The sequence below is a fragment of the Haliotis rufescens genome, unplaced genomic scaffold, assembly GCF_023055435.1.
Source record: "Haliotis rufescens isolate VD_foot unplaced genomic scaffold, xgHalRufe1.0.p SCAF_22, whole genome shotgun sequence".
In the NCBI taxonomy this organism is placed as follows: Eukaryota; Metazoa; Mollusca; class Gastropoda; order Lepetellida; family Haliotidae; genus Haliotis; species Haliotis rufescens.
In genome coordinates, this window is record NW_025963913.1 from 11421323 (window position 1) to 11437228 (window position 15906).

Consider the following 15906-nt stretch of genomic DNA (forward strand, 5'->3'; position numbering starts at 1 on the left):
ATTAAAGCGTTAGTTAAAGCCCATTTCTGGTGTCCCCTGCCGTGATATTGCTGGAATATTGCTAAAAGCGGCGTAAAACTCACTCACTCACTCACTCACTCATTTGTCATTGAAAGGTGAGGCGAAGTGGTTTTTCATTATCGGCGGATCAGCGGTCAAGGTATGGATCAGTAAAATTAGCATTCGTGAAGCGCTTCAGACTGGCGAGATCATCAGTGACTTTTCAACAAGAATTGTCAGATAGGAAGCAGAGGAAGGGAGAAACGGCTGTGAAACTCAAGTATTCAATCATGGATCTAGTTGCCAAGGCATTTCCGGATGTTACCGATGATGCATCACGGTCAGCGCTACAGATTGCTCATTACAGGAGAGCACTGACACCTGAGGTGAGACAGAAATTATCATGGCTAGTGTCAGATGATGTAACCTTTGATGAACTGGTTAGGAAAGCAGAACAAGTAGAGAGGGAAACTGCTTGCAACAACATGATTCAATCAGATGGAATTAGCTAAGAAGATCTCAGAACTAACTGTCAATCAAGAACAATTGTCAGCTTCAGTGGCAGTAGTTTCAAGAAATAATCCAAGGAATGATAGATGCTACAAGTGTTATCAGCCGGGACATTTTGTACGTTATTGCAATCAGCAGGATGGGAGGAGAGGATTTAACGGCAAGTGTGACAGGTGTGGAAGAATGGGTCATATGGCAAGGGACTGTAGAGCTAGATTTCCAGTGTCAGGCAGAAGAGGTCAGGAAAACTAGATGTTGCTAGTGAGGATAGCAGAGACTCTCTGGCAACCAAGGGGGTATCGGCGACATGTGTAAATTCACAAAATGCGAGAAGAATTGAAGTTGAAGGTGAATTAGGGGGATACAAATTGAAATGGCTTATTGACTGTGGTGCTGAAGTTAGCATTGTAACAGAAGATGTAGCACTACTAGCAGGACGAGCTAGAGGTAAGAGACTTCCTCCATTAGTAGTGCCTCATACTGTGCCAGGGGCTGATATGGGAACTGCAAGGGATATATTTACATCATGCAAGGTAGGAAAACAGAAAATTCAAGAACACCGTTTCACTGTGGTAAAGAATTCAATATATCCAGCTATAATTGGGATGGACTTATTCTCACAACTGGATATGAAATTTAGTATGGGAATTGACATTCTGTATGATTCATCGCATGTTTCTCAGAAGAACAGTAATACTCATGCTTCAGTGTCTCATATTTCACCAACAGTCAGTGTGTGTAATGTGTACATGGAACATTCAGTTAAAGTGCCACCCAGAAGTATGAATATTGTACATGGAACTCACCAGGTATAACAGGTGTGCTAGAGTCAACAAGCATTTTTGGACGTGACCGTTTTGGAATAGGGTGTGGTTGAGTACTCGATACAGTGCGAAACAACAACAAAGTGCTACTTCACCTCACCAACCCCTACAATACCACAACTGAGTTAACTGCTGGATCGGTGGTTGCAACATTTTCACCCACTTCTGATGATTCAGCTGTTATTGCAAGTCTTCAAATCAACAGCGACAACGAGCCAAACAGGAGTATGAAGGTTGACGAGATGGCTCGAACATTGTCAAATAATTCTCATTTAGCTGAAAATGACAAAAAGTGCATCTACAAGATAATACAAGATAATGGCGACGTGTTTTCAATGGAAGGTGAAATAGGCCACACAACCGTTATTGAACATTCAATACCAACTAGAAATGCATCCTCCTGTGTCTCATAAACCTCGTCGAGTGTCACATGATGTGTTGGAAAGGATTTCTGAGTTTGTGGATGACGTCTTACAACGGGGGATCATCAGGCCAAGTAAGAGTCCATGGTCTAGTCCTCTTGTTCTAGTAAGGAAATCTGATTTAACGACAAGGTATTGTGTGGACTTCAGATCTACCAATGATCGGACTATCGGTGACAGTTTTCCTCTTCCTAGGATTGATGACAGTCTGGAAGCCTTTGGACAAGCTCGAATCTTCTCGACCTTGGACATTAACAAAGCTTACTACCAGGTGCCTTTTAAAGAAAAAGACAGAGAAGACTGCATTTACCTTCACAAAGGACTATTTGAGTTCAATGTTATGCCTTTTGGTCTAAAAGGTGCACCCGCGACTTTTCAACGTCTCATGATGACTGATTTTGGTGACCTCAATTGGGAGATTTTGCTGATCTACCTAGACGATGTGATTGTGTATTTGCGAAGCTTGGATGTACATGTGGAACATTTGAACCTTGTTTTCAAAAGAATTAGAGATATTTTTTACTTATCCTGCATTACTCCTTAATGCATTCACTGCTTACCTTGCAACAAAAAAACTGGGACAGTGTACCGGCGATGGTCCTTGGGTGAAGGCTCTGTTCTGCAATCCCACTTTTACACCCCGCCGTCCCTGTTCCTGTGACCTCACGTGACCAAAGGTCAACTCTTCACGTCACTGCCTGTCGCGACACAGCTAGGACGTTTCCAGCGGAGCTCTCGGTTTTTGATTTATTTAGACCTTCCAATTCGTCTACCATTCTAAATACTTCTGCGATTGGTGATGTATTCTTTTCATATTACTTTCAACATGTTGTGAAGTTGTATTTGATGTTTTGAGGCAGAAAAAAAGACTGTCTTTTTTTTTCCCACCACGTGCTATCTGTTCCCCGCCATTTTGAATTGTGTTACAATTGTTGGCAAAGGTAGTCAATTGTTTACAATTATCGGCTTTGTATGTATAACATATTTCATATGTTGTTTTCAATACTACTAGCTTTGGCGGTTCATTGAGTTGCGTATATTCAATCATTTATACACTTTCAACTCGTTCCAAAATTTTGTCGAGAAATTATTATCTACGGCAGTAAATTCCAGTCCCTTTTTCTTCTAGTATATTATTGCGTTACTTATGCTTGCGTGTTGTACTAATTGTCGTGGAAAAAAATCTATGAAAGATCCTCATCCACGTTGTTTGACGTGTACGCAAATTTGTGAACCAAATTCTAAATGTGGTTTTTTGTATAAACCTCTCTCCAACGAGTTTCGCGAGGTATAGGCAGGTTACTCACAAACGTATTTTGCAGCAATCACGTCGTGAGAAAAGGAAAATGTCTCTATCGCGAATGAGCGAGGGACAGGATTCGATCATTATGACTCAACCTTTATCTTTGAGGGATAATAGGTCGGCTGTAACTGTCACATCAACTCATGATTCCTTTTCACAAGGCAGTTCATCTAAGCCCTCGGTCAGAGGTAATACTGCACATCGGAGTAGAAGTCGTTCACCATCTAGACGTACACATCAACATCGTTGTGATTCATCAGATTTTTCTAATGGTGAGGAGGGAGATTCCTCGACTGAATGGAATACTCACCTTAGCCTGGCTCAAGTACCTGATTGGGTAGCTGACCGCCTCATTTCAGTACCTTCTCCGGGTAGTGGGGTAGATGAAAAAGATACTATTTGGACACATCCTACGTCGATTCCGATTGGCCCTATGATGTCAGATATGATTAGATCTTTGGATGAGGACTTCTTCAGGCTAACACTTTCGCTGTCATTCAAACCTCCCAGGTTTAGGAAAGATGAATTTCCTATTCATGGCTTTGAGGCAGCAAACCAGGCACATAGTTTGGATGAGGATATACAGAGAATGGCAGGTTCGTCAAGGCCTACCACTCTTAAGGTTCAGGATACCAGAGTTGCGTTTATTGAAACAGAAATTCGAAGGGTATTAAAACCTTTATCAGCATTAGCATCGTCTACTCGGGTGGTAGAGCAGGATCTGTCAGAGGATAATCCTAACCGACTAGATCACCTCCGAACTATAGTTGATTTTCAACAGCATCAGATTGACCATATGAGGAATCATCTTAAAGCTGCGTTGGCAGAAATAACTGTCACTCGGAGACTGGGTTATTTAGCCCTATCTACTTGGGACTCAGAGTTTAAGCGCAGATTGCTACGTCAACCTTGGTCTTCCTCATCTCTGTTCAAGGAACAGATTTCAGACACACATGCCAAGATTTCCAGTTACGCTAGGGATGAAACAGCACTCAAGGCTTTGGAGCATGTTTCTCAGAATTTTTCCCAGCGATCAGGCAAGTCAGGCAACTACAGGCCTAGACGTGATTCTCATAAGGAAGGACAGGTGCAAGATTCCTTTCGTGGTAAAGGGCTTGGCAGAGACAAACCCCAGGGTTCTTATCAATCCGGACGTGGTAATTACCACAGTAAGGGAGGCGATAGGAGGGGCAAACATTGAAATGTTGGACAGTCACGACTGGGATCTCCTACCCCCAGTCGTCCCAATTGTTGATACCCCTGTAGGCGGGAGACTGAATCGGTTTTGGAAGAACTGGAGCATCCTCAGGGACGATTATGTTCTCAACATTCTACGCCACGGTTACCAACTAGACATAGAGGTTTTTCCTCCGTTGACCACGGCTCCCATCCCTTGGATTTATCCAAGGAAGCAACATATCCTTTTAACTCTTTCATCACTGGCTGCCCCAGAGTTATGTCCCTTGAGACCCTGCAGTCCCTGACACTGACAAGGCCTGTACACTGGCCTCCCTGGCAGTATTATTGGAAAATCACACTATCATTTTTGATGCACTTTTTCTACCAGAAACTTGCTTTTAATATACATTTATCATATACCATTGTAAAGAGGATTAAGTATACTTTAATATTCTTTGTTGTTATTGTCTCTAACCTTTGTTATTTTCTAATTACAGGTGTTTACAAGTGAAATAAAACTTGAAAACACTGAAAAAATGAAAACAGACAATGAATTTTGGCTCAAATTGTATTACAAATCACAAAAATAAATCACAGATACAAGGTAAACATAACACAGTGGTCTTGTCATCTTGGACGGCACAGGTAATCCCAGGTGTTACAGGTAAATTCTCTTCATGCACATCTGTAAACAAATAAACAAGTTTACAACTCTTGGTACTGACTTTGTTTTCTATACTGATGTCACATATTACTTATGATACACTTACAGCCTCTTAGGTAAACTCGTTAACACAGGTAAACTTGTTAACGCAGGTAAACTCGTTAACACAGGTAAAAACACAAATATTTGATTTATTTTGTTCTTTTTCAGGATTTGAAACAAAAATTAAGTTTTTAAGTTTTTAAATAGTAATTTATCACATTACCTGAACATTGAACCACAGCTCCTATAAGAATGACATCACAGTGAAGATATCACAGATTGATCTGAAAGGAGGGAAAAATTGTAAAAGGACGGAAAGATCGTAAATTCAAGTTCTGCAAATATACAAGTTGTGATAACATATTTACAATACACTGTTATTTACAATTGCATAATAAATTAAATCAGTACATTATTACATCAATTAATAAATAAATAATCATTACTGTTACTAAAATTTAAATTAAGATGTAAAAAACAAGAAAACTAACATGAATATGGAAATAAATTTTATTCAAATTGAGCGAAATATAAGGACATACGACAAACTGGCAAACTACAATTTGGATTGCGATCAGAAACTTAAATTTTAAAAAAAAGAAAGAGATACGTCATGCCATTCACCTTTGTTGTTGTTGTGATCGCTCGTTCACCTGTAGGCTGCATTCTCATTCGTCGCACTGATAATCTGTTCAAACACAGAATCATTGTAAAACAGTTGGAAAAAATCAATAGCACTATATATCACTCACCGTGTCAATATATATTCTTGAGTCCGGTCGCCTCTTCAAAATCCCTCATGTCTCCACCGTTGTGGTCCCTCTGCCACTCCCATTCTTGAAAGTTGGCGGGGGGGGGGGGGGACACCTCGTCGAAACCGTCAAAATCTTCACCAAAATCTTCACGAAATTCCCTCTCCCCTTCACGTAAATTATTCAAATCAAACACATTATTATTCCCGATAGAGTCGTTGTTAGTCATCTGATCGCTATCCGAATCGTAGTTGGCCGCCATGACGCTAGATTTACGATTCAAGCGAGAAAAAATACCTGTCGCGAAAACAGGTGACATTCGCGATTTTCGCGCCAAAAAGACTGGGAAATTCCATCGAATGACGTGTCAATCACGTGTAGATCTCGTTTCCATATTTAGAACGAGATTACACACGAGAAAGGAAGTTGAAAGAGCGATTTTGTAAACACGGTCGCGCCGCCCGATTTATCGGGCAGCCGTGTGTGGGGCTTGGACAATAGCCGCCCGATTTTTCGGGCAGCCGGGTAATGGGACACGCTTTATGCTGCCCGATAAATCGGGCAGTCGGGGCGAAAGGGTTAAAGGCCAACATAGACTTACTATTGGAAAAAAGAGCAGTAGAGATTATACACACCCCAGCGCTAACTCCGGGGTTTTATTCTCACATCTTCCTGGTACCCAAGAAGGGCTCAGACAAGATGAGAATGATACACAATCTCTCTGTTTTCAATGAGCGTTTTCTGAAGCGTCCACCCTATTTCCACTTCATTACATTGAGACTACTCAGAACCAGCATAAAAGCGTTCGATTCCTTGATCAGTATCGATCTACAGGATGCATATCTGCACATACCGATCCATCCCAACGATCGCAGATTCCTCAGGTTCCAGTTCAATGGGGTCCACTACCAGTGGGCAGTACTCCCATTTGGCATTTCAGTGGCCCCGTGGCTATTTACACGAATAATGAAGCCCATAACTGCGTTTCTACACCTGAGGAACATTTGGTTTGAGTCGTACATAGACGACTGTCTCCTGTGTCATCAAAACACAACGACGTTAGTATGCCACCGGGAATTCACCAGAAGGCTACTATATCAACTGGGTTGGATAATCAACGAGGCAAAGTCGGAGTTAACTCCATCATTTCGACTCCAGTTCATAGGAGGACTATTTTAAACAGATCAGAACCTCCTGTCAGTCACGAGGGACAGATGGCACAAGAATTTACGCCTCCTGTCACCTGCTCTTTGTCAACCACGCACACTTCAGCAATGGCAAGTGTTGCTAGGGTTACTCACCTCAGTCCAGGACCTAACCAACAGAGGCCGTTACAGTTACGCCCAATACAACAATTCCTGAATCCCTACATCAGGAGTCAAGATCCACTCAAGGCCATCATGCTACTAACGCATTTGAGACCTTTCCTCCTTTGGTGGACGATAGAGTCGAATGTCTTAGGAGGAATCTCTTTATCTGAATCTACACCTATTCGTAGACGCCTCCCTTCAGGGGTGGGGTGCTCACCTACAACACCAGACAGTCTCAGGGCTATGGTCAAGCGCTCATCGGAAATGGCACATAAACAATCTGGAGTTGGAAGCCATAATTCTCGCCATATCCCATTGGCAGAATCAACTACAATCAACCCAACTCTCCATATCCACAGACAACAGCACTGTGGAGTGGTGCCTGCGCAATCAGGGAACAACACACTCCCACTCGCTACTTCAACAGACATTCAGGTTTTTCCATCTAGTGGATCGGCTGCAACTACAGTTCATAGTTCAGCACATCCCCGGATGTCGAAACATTCTGGCCGATGCTCTATCACGCCCAGACAGGGTAGCACCCACCGAGTGGAAACTTCACACAGAAGCATTCCAATTATTGCTTCGGAAGTTCGGGCAACCAAACATCGACCTGTTTGCAACTTGCCAAAATCACCAACTCTTGATGTATGTCTCCCCGTTACCAGATCCGAAGGCTTGGGCGGTGGACGCATTCAGCATTCCTTGGGAAGGACTAAAAGCGTATGCATTTTCGCCACCAGTTCTACTTCCCAGGGTAATACAAAAGATCAAAGAGACAAGAATACTTGCTCTGACTTTGGTCGCGCCCTGGTGGCCAGCGAGAGGGTGGTTCGTCAAGCTCATAAAGCTAGCAGAAAACGATCCACTACCCCTCCCACAGTGGTTTAACCTACTTATCCACCCTCACAGCAAATTGCCTCATCCAACACCAGACAGATTTCGTCTGCACGGTTGGTTCGTCTTAAGAAGGCATTAAGTGCAAAGGGCTATTCGGCTCAACAGCAAAAGCTATAACGTTAGCTCATCATGCCTCTACTAGAGGCCTTTACGATGACAAGTGGGGATCGTTGGAAACATTTTGCAAGGCAAAAGGTCAAGGCCCTTTTACTGCATCACCTCAGTTTTTAGCTGAATACCTCCTACATTTGCGTACCCATAGACACTTGAAAGGTAGCACTATTACCACGTACTTGGTTGCACTTAACTCAGTGTTGGCCGTTCCGGATAATCGTAAGATTACTAAGATCCCGGAACTACAGGCCTTATTATGCTCATTCAGGCTTGAGGATCAGAAGACCAAGTTCCGCCCACCTGCGTGGGATCTGAACGTGGTACTTCGAGGTTTGCGAGGACCCCCATTTGAGCCCCTCAATGCATCCTCCTTTCATGACCTCACCAAGAAAACAATGTTTCTCTTGGCATTAGCCACAGCGGCACGGGTGAGCGAATTACATGCAATCGACATCACCCGGGTTCATTTTGAGCATGGGACGCACGGAGCGGTACATCTCGGGTTGTGCTGGGATTTTATTGCCAAAAATCAATTACCAGGCCAACCTGATCGTTCCTTCACCATTCCATCAATCTCGACGATTGTGGGCAGTGAGGATGAGGGTGAACTTCTATTATGTCCGGTACGGGCACTGCAAATTTTCATCCGCCGTTCCAAGACTAGGCGTGGTTCGAGGAAGCGGTTATTTATACCTGTATCTACTACGTCCACAACCGAGGTCAACACCATATCTTTATGGTTACGCGCAGTCATCCTTCAGGCCTATTCGATCGCCAATTTGGATCCGCCAAGAACGAATAATCCTCATGAGATCAGGGCATTGGCCTCTACCATGGCCTTACACAGCAATTGTACTATTAAGACAATCATGGAAGGATGTTTTTGGAGGTCTGACACAGTTTTCGCTAGTCATTATCTTCGCGAAGTGACTCTCGAGGACATTGAAGGTGTACGGAGTTTTGGGCCGTTGGTTGTAGCTCAGCAAGTTACCAACCCTCGACGCAAATAATGTACTCACCCTATACAGAGCCTTTCCTGTTTGGTGTAATCGATCAGATTTCGCCAGTGGAAGACAAGTTATTGTCATCAGGGCTTTAATTATATAGTAAGTAAAGATTTGGCTGATGAGCTCGTTGTCTTTATTACTAAAAATGTATAGGGAACTGCTCTTTACCCCCATGTGCAATTGTTTGCCACATTGTAAAAACCTACTGTATTAGCGTTTTCTCTCAACTTTTCCGCTTAACGGTTTACTGACCAATCTGTGTCGTATTTTCAGGGTGTGAATTATTGAGGTTTCTGTATTGTGAGGATTTCCCACCTCCAAATTGTCCGATACAGATGCATTAAGGAGTAATGCAGGATAAGTAAACAATTTAGTAAAATCTAAATATTTTTTACATTTGTATACTTATCCTGCATTACTATGTTTAAGGCCCACCCGTCGCAGACTTGCCTCCCCACTTTGGCTTCAGAAACCTAAAAAGTATGTTTTTTAAGCTCGGGCGACAGGCAGTGATGTGAAGAGTTGACCTTTGGTCACGTGAGGTCACAGGGACAGTGACGGCGGGGTGTAAAAGTGGGATTGCGGAACAGAGCCTTCACCCAAGGACCATCGCCGGTACGCTGTCCCAGTTTTTTTGTTGCAAGGTAAGCAGTGAATGCATTAAGGAGTAATGCAGGATAAGTATACAAATGTAAAAGATATTTAGATTTTACTAAGCTGGACTGAAATTGAACCCCAAAAAGTGTGCATTTGCAAGGACAGAATTTAAATACCTGGGACACATTATTAACACAGAAGGTGTTAACCCTAACCCTGGCAAGGTTAATGCTATCAGACAGTTTCCAAGACCTGGAAGTGCAGCTGAAGTGGGGAGGTTTGTCGGTATGGTATCATACTATAGAAGATTCATTCATGGATTTGCTGACATTGTGAAGCCTCTGACAGATTTGACACAAAAAACATTGTATTTAAGTGGACAAATGAATGTGAGTCATCTTTTGTGTACCTAAAAGAGAAACTGTTGTCAGCTCCTATTTTGGCTTATCCTGATTTTACCAAGAAGTTTGTGGTTGAGACTGATGCGAGTGATGTCGGCTTAGGGGCCATCTTTACGCAAGTTGGGAGGGTGAAGAGCACTGACAGGAGCTGAAAAGAACTATTCCGCTACAGAGAAAGAGTGTCTTGCCATTGTGTGGGCGCTGGACAAGTTTGCTGTTTACCTTGAGGGAAACCAGTTTACAGTTATAACAGACCACAAGCCACTGACATATCTTTTCAGTCTGAAAGAGCCAAGAGGTAAACTTGCAAGGTGGAGGCAGAGACCATATAATAGAGGGACGGCCCTCACCAACAGTTTATCACTAACCATCAGCGCTACGGTCTGGCATGTAACTGATACACCCCGACACCCTGCTGTTAACCTCCCTGTACCGCTGCAGATGAGCAATAGATGCGCAGACATTCACGACTGACCATTCAGGTAACCACGTCAACAATATTACATAATATCCGGGTCAAGAGTTAATTCCCTTAGCCGACATTTCTCCGACTACGGTCAGCGACAATCCAATAAAAGGACGTCTCTTAGCGGATTACAAAGATTTTTTTATGATATCTCTCATTAGCACATGTCAGTTGGCTGCAAATTATTTGCTGAACATGTGTGTCTTCCGGGACATTTATTTCAATTTACATTCGCCACAGCCATGGACGACTTCATTCACTGGGACGATTTCGTCTTGGACCTAAATATGCCACTTGAAAAATTCCCACTCTTCGACCAGGGGTTGGTTTCGGATGACTCTTGGTCTAAATAGAATGACAGTGATGTTACCGCTACCAAGCCGCTGGTAATACCTCCCAAAAAGTTTCACTCAAAGAAAAAGATAGGAAATGAAAACATGCCGTCTGTCCACAAGCGTACGTTTTAGAGGGCGTGTGAAGAAAAAGCCGTTCCGATATCAAAAGTATTTTATAACGTATTATATTTGTTTTAAAAATCAGTTAATATATCTCATTTTATGCTACAATTGTTAACTATTATAAATAAACAAATATACCAAATCTACTACGAACGCCACAGAAAACTACAATCCGGTAAAGTGCACAGGAACTCAGGAAGTGTAAATAAAACTCATCCAGAAGCAGGGTAGACACTTGTAACATATCACCATATTCTCGATGTTCACAAAATATATCTCCAGATTAACTTCATATCTTATAATAAGTCCAGACTAGATTTACTTGCAAAAATGCATGATCACCGACTGGTGTAAATGCTTTACTATTAGCCAGAAAAAAAATGACGCCATATTAATGTTTTAATTTCATGTAAATTCGCGACTATTTTATAATGCTAATAGTTCCAATGAATTAAAAATACACATTAAACTATGGGTGTTGTTAAATGAATTTTCGATGTGTCCGACAATGGGCTTCGAAGGAATCAAATGTTATTGGTTGATGCCAGTTTGGGGCTAGCAGTGATAATGGGGTTTGCCGGAGCGAGATAAGTTTTTTTCAAAGGGAGGCTACTTTCCAAAGCAAAGAGGACGATTGTAATTTTACAATCGTTATTTAATATTACCCTATTAGATTGATATTTCAGCATACAAATAATTAGGTATTTCAGGTATAACAATATAGCTTCAACGAGCATGGTACCAGATATATACCCCGGTACTAGTATATCGTAAACTGTAGTAATGTTTGTAGTTTCAAAATTGTTTCATCATAGTTTTCTATTTATATCTGATCAATGAAAAACAAACTTTAAACTCTAACCTGGAATGAAGCATGCAACTATTACTATTAAAACAAAACAAAACATCACAAACTGATCACATATGTAAATGTATTTTTTGTAGAAAAGGACAATAGGCCATCTATATTTTTTACTGAATGACACCTTCGACCTTGTTGTCTGGATCTTCTCTCCCAACGACTGCCGATATAATCCTTCTTCTTTCTTGGCATTTACAAAGCAAATGATAATTTTATAATATTAATATTTAATGCAACGGATTTTTATTTTTGTATGATGTTTTCATTGTTGTGTAAATACACAAAGTAAGTAGTACCTTCATCATATTTACATTATTATGATTGGGTTTAGGCCAAGATCATTTTGCTCATAATCAATATTTACACGGCATGAAATAAATAATTGATTAAATGTAGTCATGATTAATACAGACAAAATCGACAGAAGATAACAAATATGTTGTATTGTAGTATGTAGTATGTAGTATATGCGCGATATGTGATAGAAGCCTAACTGAAACAAAGTTAAACTTACGAAGAAATGGCGAAAGCAATGGTAAAAAATACACGCGTCTTACAAAAACAATTCTAATATCATACAATATAAGTCACTTTGTAGAATGTTTCAAATGATATATGTGGATGATAATCACAGACAAAATGCATGTTATGTCGTCTGCTATATGGTAATTTAATTTAAAATATGTGACGTAAATTATGGCCTTGCACCCAAAAATAAAAAACTACCGATCGTACCTAAATAACTTTGGTACCAAGCCAAAGGGGAAATCATGATGAATGTAAAACTATTTAATTCAGGACCGATAATAGGAACACATTCGTCTGAAAGCATGCGAAAATTAAGAGTTGTGATGTAATTATTTCGGGAAAATTCAGAATTAGTACCATTTCTGGAGTCAAGATCTGAAATTTCGCATCCGCCCTAAATTTTTTAATGGCACTAAACCAATTTTTAACATATCTCCTTTTTATACACCTAGGTAACCAAGGACTTTCATTGCGAATTAGAGGCCGTTATTGAAAATCAAAATCTGCACTTTTGCCGATTTTACATGTGCGCCATTTTGTTCTCTCGGACAAAGACAAAGCGTGATCACAGTCATCAAATACAGTGACAACGACACGCTTTAGGGCACCAACAAATCTCAGTTTCGGTTTAGCGCATAGGCTAGAGGGCCGTCCCTCTATTATATGGTCTCTGGTGGAGGGTTGCTCTGGAGAATTTTGATTTTACGATCTAACATAGACCAGGCAAGGATACACAAGTTCCGGATGCACTGTCAAGGGCACCTCAAGTGGACGCAATCGCCATACCAAGTTTATTCTCAATGGAGGAACTGATTCACATGCAAGAGACAGATGCAGATATCACAGTACTGCAACAGTGGGTAACTGATCACAAGAGACCAAGCGATATCAAGCGAGATGTGAAGAGCTTTATTAGAGTGATGGTGATAAGCTTGAACTGTGCAACAATGTGCTTGTGCTGAAAACCATTGACAGTGTGAAAAGAGTGATTTGCACTCAATCAGCAGCAGAGGGGATTTCAAGGGCTCTTCATGATGGAAATAGCCATTTTGGAATTGATAGGACTATTGCTGCTGTGCAGAAGAAATTCTTCTGGTTTGGATGGTGACACAATGTAAGAGAGTGGTGCATGTCCTGTGTTACTTGCCTAAAGAGGAAAAATCCTTCACTGCCAGACCGAACACCTGAGGGGAAGACGATTATCCCAGATCAATCATTCTTGTGGTGGAACATGGACTTTGCTGGCCCACTTCCAACAACACAACGGGGTAATCGATACTTGTTTGTGCTGTGTGATCCTTTCAGCAAATGGGTAGAGGCATTTGCGGTACCTGATCAGTCGGCTGAAACAACTGCTACAATTATATATAACGAAATTGTGTGCCGCTATGGACTGCCAGAGGGACTACACTCTGACCAAGATTGGAACTTTGAAGCTAAACTTCTCCAAGAGTTGTGCAGCAAGCTAGGCATTAAAAGAACAAGAACCTCTCCATACAACCCACAGTGCAATGGACAGGTTGAAAGAATGAATAGAACTCTAGCTGAAAGACTAGCTCTTCTAATAGAAGCTCATGACCAAAAGGATTGGGATGAGAAATTACTGTCAGCATTGTCAGCTATTCACACATCAACAAATAAGGTTACAGAAGAGACCCCATTCAAGATTGTGCTTGGCCAATCCCCTAGAGACAAAATCAGAAACCGGTGACTGATTCATCAGCTAAACTGACTGAATTAGTGGAATTGCTGAAGACTGTGAGAGAGAAGATTTTGAAAGAGCAAGAGCAGAGGTGTGAATAGAAACAACATACCAAGTTTACTCCATTCAAAGAAGGTGAAAAAGTGTGGCTATATCATCCTCAGCAAGTGCACGGAACATCTCGGAAACTCATCTCGGAAAGATGGGAAGGGCCTTACCACGTTGATAGCCAAATCGGTGAAAAAACTTACCGTATTCACCCCTGTGAAGGAAATGGACGCTCTCGTGTCATCAATCACCGAAAGCTGAAAAGACATTTTGAGAGACCGAACCACTTGACTACAAGTAGTAGTGGTAGTGATAGTGCTAGAGACTGTGTTGTGAATGTGGACACTGAATGTCAATCTTCAGATTCACCTGATATTGACAACTCTACAGGCAGCATCAACATTCCAGGAGGTGCAAGTGACATTGTGTTGGGACTTGACGATGTGTTCCAAGCAAGTGTCGTGAAACAAAATTCAACAGACAATTGCCAGAGACATTCAGAGTGACTATCATGTTTACATTGACTGTATTTCTAGTGAAAATGCCTTTATTGGCATGTTTGACAATATGTAAATGCAATTAATTATTAATAGTGTTGTATTTGTAATTTTCAAATTCATCTGTTTTATGCTTACCTGTAAATAATACTGTATTATCATCATTTGTTTAATCAATGTCTAATTTCTTATTATGTATGATTGTATCTGAGAGGGAGGAATGATGAAAGGGAGGGAACTCTAAACCCGGAAGTATTACTATAAATAGAACGCAATGTTAACGTTGTTTGGAATGGTTGTGTGAGTGTTGTGATGTCATCATAGTAATACCGTTGTGTTGTCAGTTATTGTTTTGATCTGAACAACTAAACATCGCTTGAGTTGACCGGCGACTTGAGCCACTTGGAAATGGCTACGCCCGGAGTATGGCAGTGGGACGAGTGTGATTCTGGAGATGACCGGTGACTTGAGTCTTCTTTTACTATCATTGAGGATTGTTTTTGGCGCTCGGATGCTGTCTTCATTGTCTCCGAGACGTGGCTATTGAGGATGTGGTTTAGTTTTGGTCCCCTGGTGGTAGCACAAAAAATCACCAACCCCAGGCTAACCTGATTGCTACACCCAGGAACTGAGCCTGCTGCCTCTCTGGTAGTTATTACACCAGACTAGGGGGCCCTGTATCCATCTTCCAGTTACTTGTGTCGGAATTGAGAACTTGGTTGTCGCCCTTTTCTACTTTTACCGTTTCATGACTGGATATCACTCCTCTTACTCTACCTTGTGTGGTGTTGTCAGATAGGAAGGTCTGTGGTTTCTGGTTTACCCTACGCTCAGGATGCTGTCTGGTTACCCGGAATGGTGGGAGAGTTTTTTGGTCAACAACATCTGAATTTACCCCCTGCAGTTCTGTCTGAGAAAATTGCATTAAGTAGTAAAGCAGGATAAGATAAAAATAATTGTAAAATCTAAATATTTTTTACATTTGTAATACTTATCCTGCATGACTTCGTCTAAAGTGCCCTCCCATCGCTTTGCTACCTCCCCGCTGAGTTCAAATGTCCGTGCTAGCAATGATGTGATACTGCGTGACGTCACACCAGGCCACGTGGGGTCAGCTGTGAAGGGTGCAAGCTACACAACTTGGTAGGTACAACCTTTTCTGTAGCCTGGACCTCTCACAGCTCTGTTTCCTAGGTCAAGAAAATAGCAGTAGAATCATTAAGTAGTAATGCAGGATAAGTATGACAAACATAAAAAAGTATTTAGATTTTACCAAAATATATACAGTAAAAGCTGCAACTAAAATAACATGATACTGAA

The 15906-nt window shown here is 41.5% G+C and overlaps 1 protein-coding gene and 1 long non-coding RNA gene across 2 annotated transcripts in view; one reads left to right on the top strand and one right to left on the bottom strand.

Moving 5' to 3' along the window:
- Positions 1–15906, top strand: part of LOC124146404 (CXXC-type zinc finger protein 1-like) — a 96948-nt gene that overhangs the window by 22078 nt on the left and 58964 nt on the right. The gene's annotated exons all lie outside the window — the stretch shown is intronic.
- Positions 4852–9459, bottom strand: LOC125383231. The gene is made up of 3 exons (XR_007222722.1): positions 5569–9459; positions 5168–5228; positions 4852–4923 (listed from the first exon to the last, which is right to left on the bottom strand). It is a non-coding gene; the product is annotated as an uncharacterized LOC125383231 (long non-coding RNA).